Here is a 7898-nt window from a genome sequence, read left to right as displayed (position 1 = left end):
TGGGATGACACTCTAAACAACTGTACTACGTGACCATGGTCAATATTTGATTGTGTCTAATATGCACCTCTTTTGTGACAAGCAGTATATCTAGAGCTGGATATTTGATGAGCTTCTTGCTTTCAAGGAGCTTAAAGTCCAGTGGAGGAATAATACATTAGTCAATACACTACTGAATGAACAGGTGACTCCGAGGGGTACCATGAGGAGGTGAAGAGAAAGTTAAGACCTAAAGGATAAATAGCAAGTCTATAGCTCAGATCCCCAGGAAAGGAACTCTGAGTGCAGAGGGACTGTTGGAGAGCACTCTCACGAATGACCCCTGTAAGGGAGAGCGGGAAGCTGCACTGGACAGAGGGAAAGTGGCAACAAAGGGCTCAGCCAGGCTCATAGGGAGCTTTGGAGCTAGAGAGGCTTACCAGAAATGTCCCCAGTTGAGGCAAGAGGCCTGGGACCTTGTACACCCACACCAAACAGTTGTAATTTTGGGTGAAGCAGATCCTTCAGTTCAGGACAATACTTGGGAAAAGACTTGGCTGCCATCTGACAAGTCTGGCCATTGAGGGAATGAATGGAGTCGAGAAAAGTTTTGGAGGCTTAAGTGGGAATAGTGATTAGTGACTCCCCAGCATCCCTAAAAGGAGCTAGAGACAAAGAAGAAGGGGATAAATACCAAACGTGGGAACATGTGTGCAATGGTACCATGGTAGGAAGGGGCACAGAGTGTGTGGACAATGTAGAGAGGGCCCATGTAGGGCTGGGCACGGAGAGCAGACACAAGCATGGGACAAGATAAAACTGGAGAGCAGCCTAGGATGAGAGCATGTGGGGCCTCGTGGCCCATAATAAGAGTTTTGTCCTCAAAGAATAATGCAAAACCCCAGAGGTTTTTGAGCAAAGAAGTCATCTGCTTTTGTGAACAGAACAGAATTGAGTGGTGTGAGGAGAGGTGGGATTGAGTGGAGGCTGGAAGACCAGCTCATGTGTAGTAGGTGGTGGCTGAGGAGATGGTGAGAACTGAATGGAGTCGAGAGAAGTTTAAGAGGTTAAGTCAACAGGACCTGACACTGGTGTAGATGAGAGAGCGAAGGGTAAAGGGCATCATGGATGCTGCTTGGTTCTTGGTTTCTGGACGAATAAGGGGAGGTCCCCAGGCTAGAATGTAGAACTCCAAAGTAGAATCAACCACGTTGTACTCAAAGGAATCAATGGGGATACTTAGCTCATGCTTGGATCTCTGTGTCTGGCACTCTGATTTGGAAGGAAGATTTGAATTTAGGAGTCACAGCCTAGAGACAGTAATGAAAACCTCTGTGTGGAGACTGTCCAGGGAGCACAGAAGTCCAGGAAATATCCACATTCAAAAGCCAGGTGGGAGGAGACCAAGGCAAGAAAGGACCCCAGAGAGCAGCTAGAGAAGCAAAAGGAAATAAGGGAAAACAAGGTCACAGACCCCAAAGGAAGACATAGTTTTAAGGAGAGAGCGGTCCAAGGTCAGGGGCTGCCAAGTGTCTACTAGAATGAAGACTAAAAACTTTCCACTGGATTAACGACAGACAACAGATCTGGTCTCAAATGTGAGAAAGCAAATAATTAATCAAATTTCATTTTCTGTTTGGGGAACGATAACCCTGGGTGAGCATGCTGCTGGCTAACTCATCCCCTCTCTTTTGTGTTTGGCTCATAAAAGAAGTTACAGGAATTCTCAGCACTCAGAGAAATGACTGTGTATGATTTAAAGCCAAGTACACAATGCCTTTGATGAGACTGGGAACAGCCAGGTCTCTCTTGCTAGAAAGATAAAAAGCGTGGAGAGAAATAAAATACATAAAAATTAACCAAAAATAAGATACTCTCTCAAACCTAAATTTCACAAATTGTAGCCCCAAATCCTGGTGAGTTTTCAATGGCTCCAATATTCACTCATTTGTTCTTTGTAAATTGAAACACCATGTTCAAAAGCACTATGGTACTCTGTATGTAGCAAGATTCATGAAAACAGCCCTATTCCTAAGATAGTGATTCTGCTTCTATTAATTTTATCCAAGGATATAATTCAACAGACACAGAGGGAAATAAAATAACATGCAGAGAGATATTTAGTGCATATTTTCTCTAAAAGTTAATCTTTAAAAACAACATAAAGGCTCAATATTTGGGGACGATTTCAATAAATATTTGTAAAGCAGGATGGAATACTAAGGAATCATTAAATTGACTTTGTAGCCCCACGGAGGAAAATGAAGTACAAATAAAACACAAAAGAGTAGGTTTAGTGTTGCTTTATATGTGTAAATTATGTAGGAGTATGGAGATAAAAATGAAATCATGATGAGTTAGTAGTAGGGTCATAGATTCGCAATTTTTAAAGTCTTTAATTTTGTGTTGCCTATTCATTTCAAATATGTAATAGTAATATCTTGGAAAGAAGCGCCAAAAGAAGAAAAATGGCTTCTGAAAGGGGCTTTGACATGAAACTGAACAGAAGCAGACGCTGTGCTCAGAACACGATGGTCTTGATTCCACATCGAATACTCAAGCTGAATTAAAAGGAAGTATCTGGCTCCATTAACTTCAGCACTTGCAGATAGGAGGGAAAATGAACTCTCTAATCTGCCTAAGTGACATCTTTGAAACTTTGTTCCATCTTTCACATCACCTATGCAAAAGGAATCATTTAGGGTTAGTAGAGAACCCTCCATAATTAAACAGACAAAGGCCACCTCTCAGGTAATTATACCTGGAGACCAATAAGGAAGGCTACAATTGTGTGTTGTCTGTCTGTGAACCTTCTCCCAAGCTGAGAGCAAGTACTAGATCTGGAAGAATTTAACACCCTGAGCACTTGGCCACAATGCCCGGTGACTGAGAAATCCCTGGGGCTGGGTCAGTATCCAAGCGGCTTCTTTGCCTCCTGCCTCCCTGGCCCCTGGTGAGGTCCCTGGCAAGGGGGGCCTGGCTCGCTTACCCATCGGAATCGGGGACAAGAGCTGGCATGTGCTGTTGTGAAGACGGAGTGCTCAGATTCCCAGCAGCCACACGGCAATTGTCCAGTAAAATTAAAATGTCTCCTTTCATTCTCACCTCACTGAATCACCGGGCTTATTCTAGTTGCTGTAACTGTCTTCTTGAGAAACAGGCGATCATTAAGTCCTGGCATGGACACTCCATCTTAGCTCTGGGCATCCAGAGAGGAGCAGCACCTTTCTGTTCAGGGAAGGAAAGGCTTTGCTATTGGTCATGAAATAGGAGGAAAGACATACCGTGAATTGATAACCAGGGACCACTTCTGACTGCTGATCGCTGCTCCAGGCACCTAGCATTTCATAGCAAATGTTCGTTATGTTTAGGATGATGCTTGCAACAGGCAGCATCCACAAGAGGGAAAGAAAGAAAATTTTCATCAGATGCTGCACCGATTTCATTAATATTCCTTCCCTGCCTCTTGCATAGAGATGATCTAGAGTTGTTTGAGCTGACAGAAGAGACTTTGTATCTACCACAAAACTCACCAAACATATACTTCAAGGATCTAGAATCCTGTGGGTAGACCGGAGTGTAAACCAACTATCATTTTCAGAGCTTCTTTAAATCACCTTCTTCCCAAACTTTTAAGCCACACCCTTCCCCCAACCAAGAAACTATTTCCCAATATCGGCATCTTAAATCATGGCCGTGGGACAGTCAAAAGAAGTAGAATTTGTTTGCCAAAGTGTAGGTCTTGTTAAATAAATTCTTCCTTGATAGCAGAGAAAGGCCTGGCTCAGAAAATGGCCCCTTAAACATTTTATTTTAATTCAACAAGGATTTATTGTGCACCAAACTCCAGGAGTGGAAACTTTCAGAGAGAGAGAGACAGATGTGTTCTTACTCACTTGGCTGGGGAAGGGGTGGCAGATTCTGGACCCTCCAAAGTAAGTTAGCACCATCCAGGCATTTCTCTTGATTGCCCACCTCTCTATGCTGTCCCTAAAACTTGCCCCTTTCCTCTGTGTGGTGCAGATTTCTGTCTCCTGTCAGTTCTGTCTCTTGCAGATGACCCTATTCTTCATTGCTTAGGTCTCCAGTATTTCACCCTGCCCAGACCCAGCCCGCTCCTTTCCCCGGCCCCACTGAGTCTAAGATCTGGCATTCACCCCCTCACAGTCTTCTGATTTTCACCTACCAAACTCATTTTCTACTTTGAATATCTTCCCTACGCAAGACAGCTTACATCAGCCCTGCCTCTCAACACCCATGAGCTCAGGGACACGCTGTGGACAGTGCCGGGCTGTGGGCCTCTGGATGTTGCCCTGAGAAAGGAAGGCTTGGCTCATGCACTCTGGGAACTCACAGTCCATCCAGACAGAAACACACCGCAAATGACAACCCAAGGCAGGAATAGTTCAGCAATGGCTTGAGCACAATTTTGGTCAAGGGCATGAGTTCTCCCATCCCATTGCTTGGGTTTGACTATCGGTACATAATTAGATGTGTGACCTTGAGCACATCCCTCATCCCTCATACCTCCCTGTGCCTCATTGGTGAAATGGAACATTAATCATATCCATGTCAGAGAGATTTTGTAAAGATGTAATGAAATAATGAACTTAAGGGGTTTACCACAGTAGCTGGTATCTAGTCATCCAAGAAAAAATGTGTCAGCCATTATTGTAAAAGTCATAATAATAACAGGATTTCCTTGCCCAAGCACCTTCAACTATTCACGAACCTCAGAAAACGCGTGGCATTCAATGCAGTTCCCACTTCTACAACCTGCTCTGCAAGCTGATGTACAGTCTTGTGTGTCACTCCTTTTAACAGCCCAGGATTGGGGAGGTCCAATAACAGAATTCACTGTACCTGAGCCTGTTAGAGTTGGGCTTCTACTCCTAGCTGAGCAACGTAAGTCCTGTCAAAAAGATTCCTCCTGCAGATGACAACTGAAAACACGGCACAAAATATTTTAAATTGCCTGCAGGCTTTGGAGAGTGGCCCAGTGCAGACAGGTTCTGGAGGGGCACTCACACCTGGAAGAAGGCACTGCATAGGGTCTGCATCTATAAGAGCAGGCAGAAGGGGATAGCAGCAGATAGGGATCAGGACGTACATAAAGGAAAGAAAGCCTCACATGTGGTAAACATCTGAGAACCTGTGAAAGGCTTTCCTTTCTTAATTTCTTTATAATGTACTAGGGGCCCAGTGCATGAATTTGTGCACCTTGAAAGGAACTGTGGGCCGCAAGGCTGCAGTGGGCACAGGGGTGGGTCTCGGCCCATCCTCTGTGCCCCCACCCAGCCCCTCCTGCCGCACCCCTGGTCCCCTGTCCACAGGCAGCCCCGCTCCCACCACTCCCACACGCTGATGTAGCTGGCCCTGGTCACACCTGCTGAGGGCGCAGAGCAATTGGGGCCGCACCAGGTTCTGCTGCTGCTCCGATCACCCCTCAGGAGCAGGGGGAGGTGGAGAAACCCTCAGGGGATATTGGGGACAGCAGCTGCTCACACCTGCTGACAGCGCTAAGTGATTGGGACCAGTGCTGGGCATTGGCAGTGGGTGCACGCGCTGGGCAGGACCGAGGTGCGCCGGAGCAAATAATTTTCAGTAAACACCAGAGGCTCGCCCCAATGACAGTGACCAGTACTCCGCCTTGGTCTGGTGCCCCTGCTCACCTGCTCCACCATCCCACTTTGGCCAACGCCCGCCATGTTCCGCACATGCCCCCTGGTGGTCAGTGCACGTCATAACGACTGATTGTTTGGTTGTTCTGCTGTTCGGTCTATTTGCATATTAGCCTTTTATTATATAGGAGTTAAAGCAAGGGTTCACAACCTTTCTCTGTCAAAAGCCAGAAGATAATAAATATCTTAGGTTCTAGAGGCCATTTTCCAATAAAAGTTTATTTGCAAAAGCAGGTGATGGGTCAGTTTCAACCTGAAGACCATAGTTTGCTCACCCCTGGTTTAAAGCATCCAGACCCAACTACATGTTGTCTATGAGAGGTGTGTCTTAAATATAAAGATATAAATAGGCTGAAGTTAAATAGAAAGAAAAAGGTACAGCAGGCAATCAAAGCTCTTGCAGCTATAGCAACATCAGGCAAAGTGGATCTGGAGACAATATTTTCAGAGACCAAAAGGGGCATTTCATAATAAATTAAAATGATAGATTCATCAAGAAGACATAGCAATCATAAACGCAAGTGTGCCTAATAATAGAGCTTCAAGGCACAGGAAGCGAAAAAGTTGTTAGAAAGTCTTTCCTTCCAAAAACAAAACAAAACAAAAATATTTGTCTGTTGGCTACTATCATTCACAGGGCCTAATTAGACCCTCCATGAAGATAGTCTGACCAGAGCTGACCTATGACTCAGGCCGGGACAAGCAACGTGTGCTCCATTCAGCGTCAATAAGATTTGATCTGAGCCTTAAAAACATTTTTTTGAGCCACAGGGGAAATAATGCAGTGTCTTTCTGGGGTGGCTGAGAAGCTGGAATGGCGTCATTGGCAGCCATCCTGCCTTCTGAGAATGGAGCCTAGATATAGAACAGCTGAGCAGAGAGAAGAGCCTTGAGAGCATTATTTGAGTCTCTGGATCCAGCCATGCCTGAAATCATAACCTCTGGACTTCTCTGCACCCTTTTGGGCTTAAGCTGGTTTAATTGAAGAACTTTTGCCCTCTTTCAATAAGAAAGCCCTGATTGAAATATCACACTGACTTCCCCACTCAGATACCTATGTTCTATGTGCTCATTCCTAAGGATTAACTCTCCCACTGAAAATTTGCTTCTATAGTGAATCTCGATAATGATCAAAATTTGCTTTTATAGTGAATCTCGATAATGATCAAAATTTGCTTTTATAGTGAATCTCGATAATGATAATCCATCTGGGTGGGGCCCAGTGCACAAATGTGTACATAAGGTAGGGATGCTCTCAGGCTGGAAGGACAGTGAGATATGGGGAGGGGGGTTCCTGGTCCCCTACACTCCTATGAGAAAGACACAGAAGGGAAAGGGAGAGCCAGAGGAGGATCAGAGAGAGATAGGAGAGAGAGAGTGAGAGAGAGAGAGAGAGAGAGAGAGAGAGAGAGAGAGAGAGAAAGAAAGAAGAAGAAGAAGAAGAAGAAGAAGAAGAAGAAGAAGAAGAAGAAGAAGAAGAAGAAGAAGAAGGGGGAGGGGGAGGGGGAGGGGGAGGGGGAGGGGGAGGGGGAGGGGGGGAGGGGGAGGGGGAGGGGGGAGGGGGGAGGGGGAGGGGGGGAGGGGGAGGGGAGGGGAGGGGAGGGGAGGGGAGGGGAGGGGAGGGAAGGGAAGGGAAGGGAAGGGAAGGGAAGGGAAGGGAAGGGAAGGGAAGGGAAGGGAAGGGGATACTGAGAATCACTGCTATATACAAAATTCCTGGGTGATACCTGCCATGGGAAGCAGCTTTGCTTCCCAGTTCAAGCCTTCTGAGATAAGAAAAGAGTGAAAGAAATAAGGATTAAGAGTTGCACATATAAATTAGGCTCTTAAATTCACTGATTCTAGGAAGCCTGAGACAGCCAGAGCGGTGGGAACCTGGGGTTTGGGAAAAGGCTGATAAGGGCGTGTGAGCTGGGTCCAGACTCCATGCCACAGGCTGGATCAGGACTGATGGGGACAGCACCCCAAGCAGAATCCTAGCCTGCAGCTGGCAGCAAGGGGGGCAGGCAGCGTTTTCAGAAATGTCCTTATGCATTTGGCCTCCTTCATATGGCCTGGCAGCACCACAGCTGACTAAGGCTACAGGATGGAAGAGCCGCCAGGAGAGACAAGGAAGCAAATTAACTCGAGGAGTCATTGCCGGTTATGTGGGAATTTGTTTATTTCCTGAAACATGGGAGTGTCAAGGAGAAACATCACCTAAAGAGGGTGGGGGAGCAGAAATGGGGAACAGGCAAC

The sequence above is a fragment of the Myotis daubentonii genome, chromosome 15 (genome assembly GCF_963259705.1).
Source record: "Myotis daubentonii chromosome 15, mMyoDau2.1, whole genome shotgun sequence".
Classification (NCBI taxonomy): Eukaryota; Metazoa; Chordata; class Mammalia; order Chiroptera; family Vespertilionidae; genus Myotis; species Myotis daubentonii.
This window is presented reverse-complemented; position numbering follows the sequence as displayed.